The sequence below is a fragment of the Babylonia areolata genome, chromosome 35 (assembly GCF_041734735.1).
Source record: "Babylonia areolata isolate BAREFJ2019XMU chromosome 35, ASM4173473v1, whole genome shotgun sequence".
Taxonomy (NCBI): Eukaryota; Metazoa; Mollusca; class Gastropoda; order Neogastropoda; family Buccinidae; genus Babylonia; species Babylonia areolata.
In genome coordinates, this window is record NC_134910.1 from 17,575,926 (window position 1) to 17,584,831 (window position 8,906).

At 40.3% G+C, this 8,906-nt stretch overlaps 1 long non-coding RNA gene across 1 annotated transcript in view; it reads left to right on the forward strand.

Moving 5' to 3' along the window:
* LOC143277742 (uncharacterized) overlaps positions 1 to 8,906 on the forward strand; it is a 74,424-nt gene that overhangs the window by 39,088 nt on the left and 26,430 nt on the right. The window lies entirely within an intron of this gene.

Below are 8,906 nucleotides of genomic sequence, written 5' to 3' on the forward strand. Positions count from 1 at the left end.
AGATTTCAAACAAATTGTAATGAAAATGTCATGTGTATACATATTCTTAATAAATTGTATATATTTATACTCACATTTGTTTCTCCTGCTTCTGTATGTACACTCTATAAAATTGTAATTGTTGTAGTTGTGCTTTGTTTTGTTATCTAATCACATTGGAGTGATATTAGAGAAGTAAAAAAAAGACAACATGAATGCAAAATTAAATTTTTAATTATATACTCATCTATATTTATAGAATCACCTATTACTTCATGCTTTTTGACACAATCAAACTCAGTTCCATATAGCATAGGTTGTGAAATTATATTTCCAGACCCTGACAGACAGAAAATAATTATAAAATCATTTCTATGTCAACAAAAAAATAATAATAATAATGATAGAGATATTAATAATAATGATAATAATAATAATAAGAAGAAGAATAATGTTGTCATTGTTTGTTGTTAGCGATCCCGGCTACAAACTCTGGGGGATGTCCAGAGGACATGTTGTGTTGCGTGTATGACAGCTTAGTCGCCACACAGGCGCCATACTCCAGCTTCAGGCTCACTCCTCAGAGGTAGCCCACCTCTTCTTCTTCTTCTTCTGCGTTCTTGGGTTTCAACGCCCACATTCACTCGTATATACAGAGTGGGCTTTTTACATGTATGACCGTTTTTTACCCCTGCCATGTAGGCAGCCATACTCCGCTTTCGGAGGTGTGCATGCTGGGTATGTTGTTTCCATAACCCCACCGAACGCTGACATGGATTACAGGATCTTTAACGTGCGTATTTGATTCTTCTGCTTGCGTATACACACGAAGGGGGTTCAGGCGCTGGCAGGTTGTACAATGTTGATCTGGGAGATTGTAAAAATATCCAACCCTTTACCCACCAGGCGCCGTCACCCGTGATTCGAACCCGGGACCCTCAGATCGAAAGTCCAACGCTTTAACCATCGGCTATGGCGCCCGTCGGAGCCCACCTCAACTCTCTCTCTTCAACAACATCAACAGAATTTCACTAGTGCGCAGAGGAGACTGTCACGGGTAAAGACATCTCCTATGAAGCAACACCAGAGAATTTTGATGTTGGCCCTTTGGTAATTTCACACTGTCACACTGGAGACATGCATGAGTGGCCAGGGCCGAACAGTAATAATAATAAATAGAATTTTTGCACTCTGGTGAATGCATACCGTCCAGGCCCCCCATATAAGTCACAAATAAATTAATGAAAAATCCAGTTTTTAATGTACAACTTTAAATTTGAAACTAAGGTAGATTTATAGTTGAGTATCATCCCTGAAAGTTTCTTCTTCTTTGAACACAGGCTATTAACTCCTGCGAGCACCCCCAATCTAAGCATGTCAACACACCACCCACCTACCTAGCCGTGAGGGTGGATTTTTTGCATGTATGGCTGTTTTTTTTTATCCCACCATTAAGGTAGCCATACTCCATCTTCAGGGAGCTGGGAAGAAAAATTGGCAAAAAGGCAGGATGAAGAGCACAAAAGGCAGAATTAAGAAAAGAAGCTTGGAGAAAAAATAGAGCATGGTAGGAACGAGGAACCCCTAACTACCTAACGACAGCATACTTGATAGCTCCTGTGGTTCCAGAAACAGGAGGGGCCTTAATTTCACAATCTGCAATGCCCCACTGCAGGGATTCCTGAAAGTCTGATCGAAATCCAATCAGGTGTTCTGAAGTTATGGTGTGGAAAGAAAAAAAACAAAAACAAAAAACAAAACCCAACTTAAAACAATGCCTTCCGCTTTTTTTTTTTTTTTTTTTTTTTTTTGCGGGCAGTAATAATAATAACTAGACTTCTTGCATTCTGGTGAAAGTAAAGCGCCAGGGGCCCCCTCAAAATGTCACAAATAAAGTTATGAAAAAATCCAGTTTTTAATGTACGACTTTGAATTTTGAACTTCTAGGGGTAGATGATATTGTAGTTGAGTATCATCCCTGAAAGTTTGATCAAAATCTATGCAGGCATTCTCAAATTATTGTGCCGAAAGACACACACACACGAAAAAAAAAAACAGCAACTGAAAATAATACTTTCTGCAAAAGTTTTTTTGCTGGCTAAATAATAATAATAATAATATAATGCATACCTTTTATATAGCACTTCTTCTTCTTCTTCGAACACAGGCTATTAACTCCTATGAACACCCCCAATCTAAGCATAAATCAACACACCAAACTACACCTGAGCCCAAAAACTGCTGTAACTGTTATTTAGACTCACCTCTTTGTAACTTTCTAAGTTTGCTGACTTTCTTTGGGAAGCCTAAGAAGAGTTCTGGATCAGGATGATCTTCAGAAGGCCGTCTGTCGACAAAATGAAATGAACAAACATAGAAATTCTCTAGCTTTGGGGGATTTTTGACGTAGACTGCCGCCTCCACGCTCGATGTCGATCTTCGTCTTGGGGCATTGATAGGGTGGGTTTGCAGCCACAGTTTTCACGTAGCATCGGTTTATGGTCAAAACATTCCTGTTTCAGAAGCTTGTTCAACTTGTCCGAGCTTGTAGGTACAGCCTAAGACAGCACAGTTTTTCTTTTTTGGCATGGTTCCACGTGGGCACGTTGACCTAGAACGTAATAAAAAAGTGTTTGCTCTCGGTTTTGCCGGAAATAGACTTCCCTGAGATGTTAGCCAAGATTAGTAATGGCGGCACGCATGAATGGTCCACAAAGTCTGCAAGAAAGTCGTGGATAACTTGAATGTTCTCTCTGTACACTGTCAGTGTCATGTATAACTTGTACGTTCTCTCAGTACAATGTCAGTGTCATCGGAGATTAGAAAAGAGAGATAAACCACTTGCAGAAATTGCTGAAGCCAGGCAGCCTGCGCCGCGGCACGCATTCATTATTCATGAGCTGCCTTTGCCCGCCCAAACGTAAGGAAAGCGTCAGTCGAACGCAGTCTCCTGAGTGATTTTATAATTTGGATTACACCTTTTTTCCCTTTTCTGTTTGCTTCATCCCACGCAGATGTCAAACTCAATTTTGTTGTGAATAACATTCCTAAATATTTATATGTATTGGTTACTTTTATTTCCCTATCACCACAGGCACCATTTTTCACGAGTCGAAAGATGACCTCCATTGCGGAAAACTATAATATTGGTCTTAACGAGTTCACTGTTTGTTGTAGTCTGTCTGTTTTCTTGCTTAAGGGCATTTAATTGATTTTGTAACCCCTGTGGGTGTGTCAGACGAGAGAAACAACATCATCAGCAAATAGCATTAAGACCAAATCTGTTGCGCCAGGTATCTTTGTATTCCCATGTCTCCCCTTCTTTGATAACTCCACTGCCAATTCACCGATGAAAAAGGAAAACAGCTGTGTTGCTTGGCATACAACCTTGTTTAACCCCTCTTGGACACTGAAAAAAGTCTGAATAAATACCTTTGTCACGAACACATACAAGTACAGAATCGTAGATGCTTTTAAGCACCATGTAGAACTCTCCCGAGAGAGAGAGACAGAGACTTAGAGAGAGAGATAGAGCACAATACAACGGTCTGCTCAGGCAACATGAAGCGTTCGTATATATATGGAATTATATTATATGATTATGTACATATTGATAGATTGAGATTTACATACTGATAGATCTATATAAATTATGTATGTATGTATTCATGTATGTATGTATAGACAGATGTTTAGAGAGAGACAGAGCTGAATATGTGTTTTTATTGTTTTGATATATATATATTTTTTTTGTTGTTGAAGAAATGGTGATGTAAACCAGAAAGTGTGAAGAAAAAGTAGCGTTACGAAAACGCAGTTCAATAATTTATAACTGTCTCTCTCATGTGCAACATTGCGCTGGGGGGGGGGGGGGGGGGGGGGGGGGGGGGAGTTGGTGGTGGGGGGAGCTGCTTTATTTTCTTTTTATATTATCTACATTCAAGCAGATGCAAATGTGCTAAAAACAAAGCAAAAATGAATCGGTTTTCATTGTATTCAGCGAATCTTACTACACGTGCGAAATTCCAGGCGTAACTTAACTTTCGCTTTACTGCAGCTGAACCGTCGAACCGACCAGTTTCCTTGGGGTGGGGAAGGAGAGGGTGATTTACCGCCACCCTTCCGCACTGCGTGTGTGCCTCAAAACGGCTTCAGCACTGTTATAGACAGTAAGAAGGGGCCTGCGCGAGTGGTTTATCTCTCTTTTCTAATCTCCGGTGTCATGTATAACTTGTTATGTTCTCTATGAACAATGTCAGTGTCATGGTGACCTTGTATGTTCTCTCTGTACAATGTCAGTGTCATGTATAACTTGTATGTTCTCTCTGTACAATGTCAGTGTCATGTATAACTTTGTATGTTCTCTCTATACAATGTCAGTGTCATGTATAACTTGTATGTTCTCTCAGTACAATGTCAGTGTCATGTATAACTTGTATGTTCTCTCTGTACAATGTCAGAGTCCAAGTTTGTCGCCTTTTCCACAAAGGTTTCTGCGCAGTCCAAAATACAAGTTGTTCTTGGGTATTTTGGCTTTGAACGACTCAGACATAGTAGCCCTAATCGTTTCTCTTGGAAGCCAAACGATCAACTTAAAAATGGTTCAACCCAGTGTATCTATCCAATAGTTGATGATACGGCTTGCCACCGACTCCGAAACATCAAACCTTCTTGCCAGATCATCTAACAGTAGATTAAGTTTCAGCTTCATGAAGCGCCATCAGAATCTGATCTGAAAGTTCTGTTCCAAATGACACATTTTTTGTGCGGTTCCATGCATTGGATTAGCATGTGGAGTGCAGACAGAGGATGCCTGTGTACAACTTGGAGTCCTTTCTCTGTTCGTATCAGAGTTGCAAATAATGAACTCTGAATCTGACCCACCTGTACTGCAACATTCCACTGTCACATTACTTGTTTGCACCTGTTTGTCATCATTTTTCAGTGCATATTTCAAGTACACTGGTTGCTGTACTCGTGGTCTTCTTCAGGCACATTTACCCACTGGTTTCCAACAGATGCATTTTCACCCCCACTTGAGCTTGAAGTCGTAGTCGTTGCTGCAGTTGTGGACTCCCACAGCCCTGGTCAGAAGACCCGCTATCCTCTGTTTCCTCAGAAAGGTTGGGTAGAGGCTCCACAGCGTGTGCTTCAGCTGGAAGGTCTGCTCCTGAAGTCTCGGCTGAGCAGTCTCCTGCCTTTGGCTATCTTCAGCTGGTGATGCAGCATTGTCTGGAGAACAGATTCAAACAAATTGTAATGAAAATGTCATGTGTATACATATTCTTAATAAATTGTATATATTTATACTCACATTGTTTCTCCTGCTTCTGTATGTACACTCTATATAAATTGGGGGTAATTGTTGTAGTTGTGCTTTGTTTTGTTATCTAATCACATTGGAGTGATATTAGAGAAGTAAAAAAAAGACAACATGAATGCAAAATTAAATTATAATTATATACTCATCTATAATTATAGAATCACCTATTACTTCATGCTTTTTGACACAATCAAACTCAGTTCCATATAGCATAGGTTGTGAAATTATATTTCCAGACCCTGACAGACAGAAAATAATTATAAAATCATTTCTATGTCAACAAAAAAATAATAATAATAATGATAGAGATATAATAATAATGATAATAATAATAAGAAGAAGAAGAATAATGTTGTCGTTGGTTTGTTGTTAGCGATCCCGGCTACAAACTCGGGGGGATGTCCAGAGGACATGTTGTGTTGCGTGTATGACAGCTTAGTCGCCACACAGGCGGCCTTACTCCAGCTTCAGGCTCACTCCTCAGAGGTAGCCCACCTCTTCTTCTTCTTCTTCTGCGTTTCTTGGGTTTCAACTCCCACATTCACTCGTATATACACGAGTGGGCTTTTTACATGTATGACCGTTTTTACCCATGCCATGTAGGCAGCCATACTCCGCTTTCGGAGGTGTGCATGCTGGGTATGTTGTTTCCATAACCCACCGAACGCTGACATGGATTACAGGATCTTTATCGTGCGTATTTGATCTTATGCTTGCGTATACACACGAAGGGGGTTCAGGCGCTGCAGGTCTGTACATTGTTGATCTGGGAGATTGTAAAAATTTCTCACCCTTTACCCACCAGGCGCCGTCACCGTGATTCGAACCCGGGACCCTCAGATCGAAAGTCCAACGCTTTAACCATTCGGCTATGGCGCCCGTCGGAGCCCACCTCAACTCTCTCTCTTCAACAACAGTCAACAGAATTTCACTAGTGCGCAGAGGAGACTGTCAGGGTTAAAGACATCTCCTATGAAGCAACACCAGAGAATTTTGATGTTGGCCCTTTGGTAATTTCACACTGTCACACTGAGACATGCATGAGTGGGCCAGGGCCGAACAGTAATAATAATTAATAGAATTTTTGCACTCTGGTGAATGCAACCGTCCAGGCCCCCCATATAAGTCACAAATAAATTAAATGAAAAATCCAGTTTTAATGTACAACTTTAAATTTGAAACCTAAGGTAGATATTATAGTTGAGTATCATCCCTGAAAGTTTCTTCTTCTTTGAACACAGGCTATTAACTCCTGCGAGCACCCCCCAATCTAAGCATGTCAACACACCACCCACCCTACCTAGCCGTGAGGGTGGATTTTTGCATGTATGGCTGTTTTTTTTATCCCACCATTAAGGTAGCCATACTCCATCTTCAGGGAGCTGGGAAGAAAAATTGGCAAAAAGGCAGGATGAAGAGCACAAAAGGCGAATTAAGAAAAGAAGCTTGGAGAAAAAATAGAGCATGGTAGGAACGAGGAACCCCTAACTACCTAACGACAGCATACTTGATAGCTCCTGTGGTTCCAGAAACAGGAGGGGTGCCCTTAATTTCACAATCTGCAATGCCCCCACTGCAGGGATTCCTGAAAGTCTGATCGAAATCCAATCAGGTGTTCTGAAGTTATGGTGTGGAAAGAAAAAAACAAAAACAAACAAACAAAACCCAACTTAAAACAATGCCTTCCGCTTTTTTTTTTTTTTTTTTTTTTTTTTTGCGGGCAGTAATAATAAAAACTAGACTTCTTGCATTCTGGGTGAAAGTTAAAGCGCCAGGGGCCCCCTCAAAATGTCCACAAATAAAGTTATGAAAAAATCCAGTTTTTAATGTTACGACTTTGAAGTTTTGAACTTCTAGGGGTAGATTAGTAGTAGTTGAGTATCATCCCTAAAGTTTGATCAAAATCTATGCAGGCATTCTCAAATTATTGTGCCGAAAGACACACACACACGAAAAAAAAAAACCAGCAACTGAAAATAATACTTTCTGCAAAAGTTTTTTTGCTGGCTAAATAATATAATAATAATATAATGCATTACCTTTTATATAGCACTTCTTCTTCTTCTTCGAACACAGGCTATTAACTCCTATGAACACCCCCAATCTAAGCATAAATCAACACACCAAACTACACCTGAGCCCAAAACTCTGTAACTGTTATTTAGACTCACCTCTTTGTAACTTTCTAAGTTTGCTGACTTTCTTTGGGAAGCCTAAGAAGAGTTCTGGATCAGGATGATCTTCAGAAGGCCGTCTCTGTCGACAAAATGAAATGAACAAACATAGAATTTCTCTAGCTTTGGGGGATTTTTGACGTAGACTGCCGCCCTCCACGCTCGATGTCGATCTTCGTCTTGGGGCATTGATAGGGTGGTTTGCAGCCACAGTTTTCACGTAGCATCGGTTTATGGTCAAAACATTCCTGTTTCAGAAGCTTGTTCAACTTGTCCGAGCTTGTAGTACAGCCTAAGACAGCACAGTTTTTCTTTTTTGGCATGGTTCCACGTGGGCACGTTGACCTAGAACGTAATAAAAAAGTGTTTGCTCTCGGTTTTGCCGGAAATAGACTTCCCTGAGATGTTAGCCAAGATTAGTAATGGCGGCACGGCATGAATGGTCCACAAAGTCTGCAAGAAAGTCGTGGATAACTTGAATGTTTCTCTCTGTACACTGTCAGTGTCATGTATAACTTGTACGTTCTCTCAGTACAATGTCAGTGTCATCGGAGATTAGAAAGAGAGATAAACACTTGCAGAAATTGCTGAAGCCAGGCAGCCTGCGCCGCGGCACGCATTTCATTATTCATGAGCTGCCTTTGCCCCGCCCAAACGTAAGGAAAGCGTCAGTCGAACGCAGTCTCCTGAGTGATTTTATAATTTGGATTACACCTTTTTTCCCTTTTCTGTTTGCTTCATCCCACGCAGATGTCAAACTCAATTTTGTTGTGAATAACATTCCTAAATATTTATATGTATTGGTTACTTTTATTTCCCTATCACCACAGCACCATTTTTCACGAGTCGAAAGATGACCTCCATTGCGGAAAACTATAATATTGGTCTTAACGAGATTCACTGTTTGTTGTAGTCTGTCTGTTTCTTGCTTAAGGGCATTTAATTGATTTTGTAACCCTGTGGGTGTGTCAGACGAGAGAACAACATCATCAGCAAATAGCATTAAGACCAAATCTGTTGCGCCAGGTATCATTTGTATTCCATGTCTCCCCTTCTTTGATAACTCCACTGCCAATTCACCGATGAAAAAGGAAAACAGCTGTGTGCTTGGCATACAACCTTGTTTAACCCCTCTTGGACACTGAAAAAAGTCTGAATAAATACCTTTGTCACGAACACATACAAGTACAGAATCGTAGATGCTTTTAACAGCCATGTAAAACTCCCGAGAGAGAGAGACAGAGACTTAGAGAGAGAGATAGAGCACAATACAACGGTCTGCTCAGGCAACATGAAGCGTTCGTATATAAATGAATTATATATATGATTATGTACAATTGATAGATTTAGATTTACATACTGATAGATCTATATGAAATTATGTAAGTATGTATTTCATGTATTATGTATAGACAGATGTTAGAAGAGAG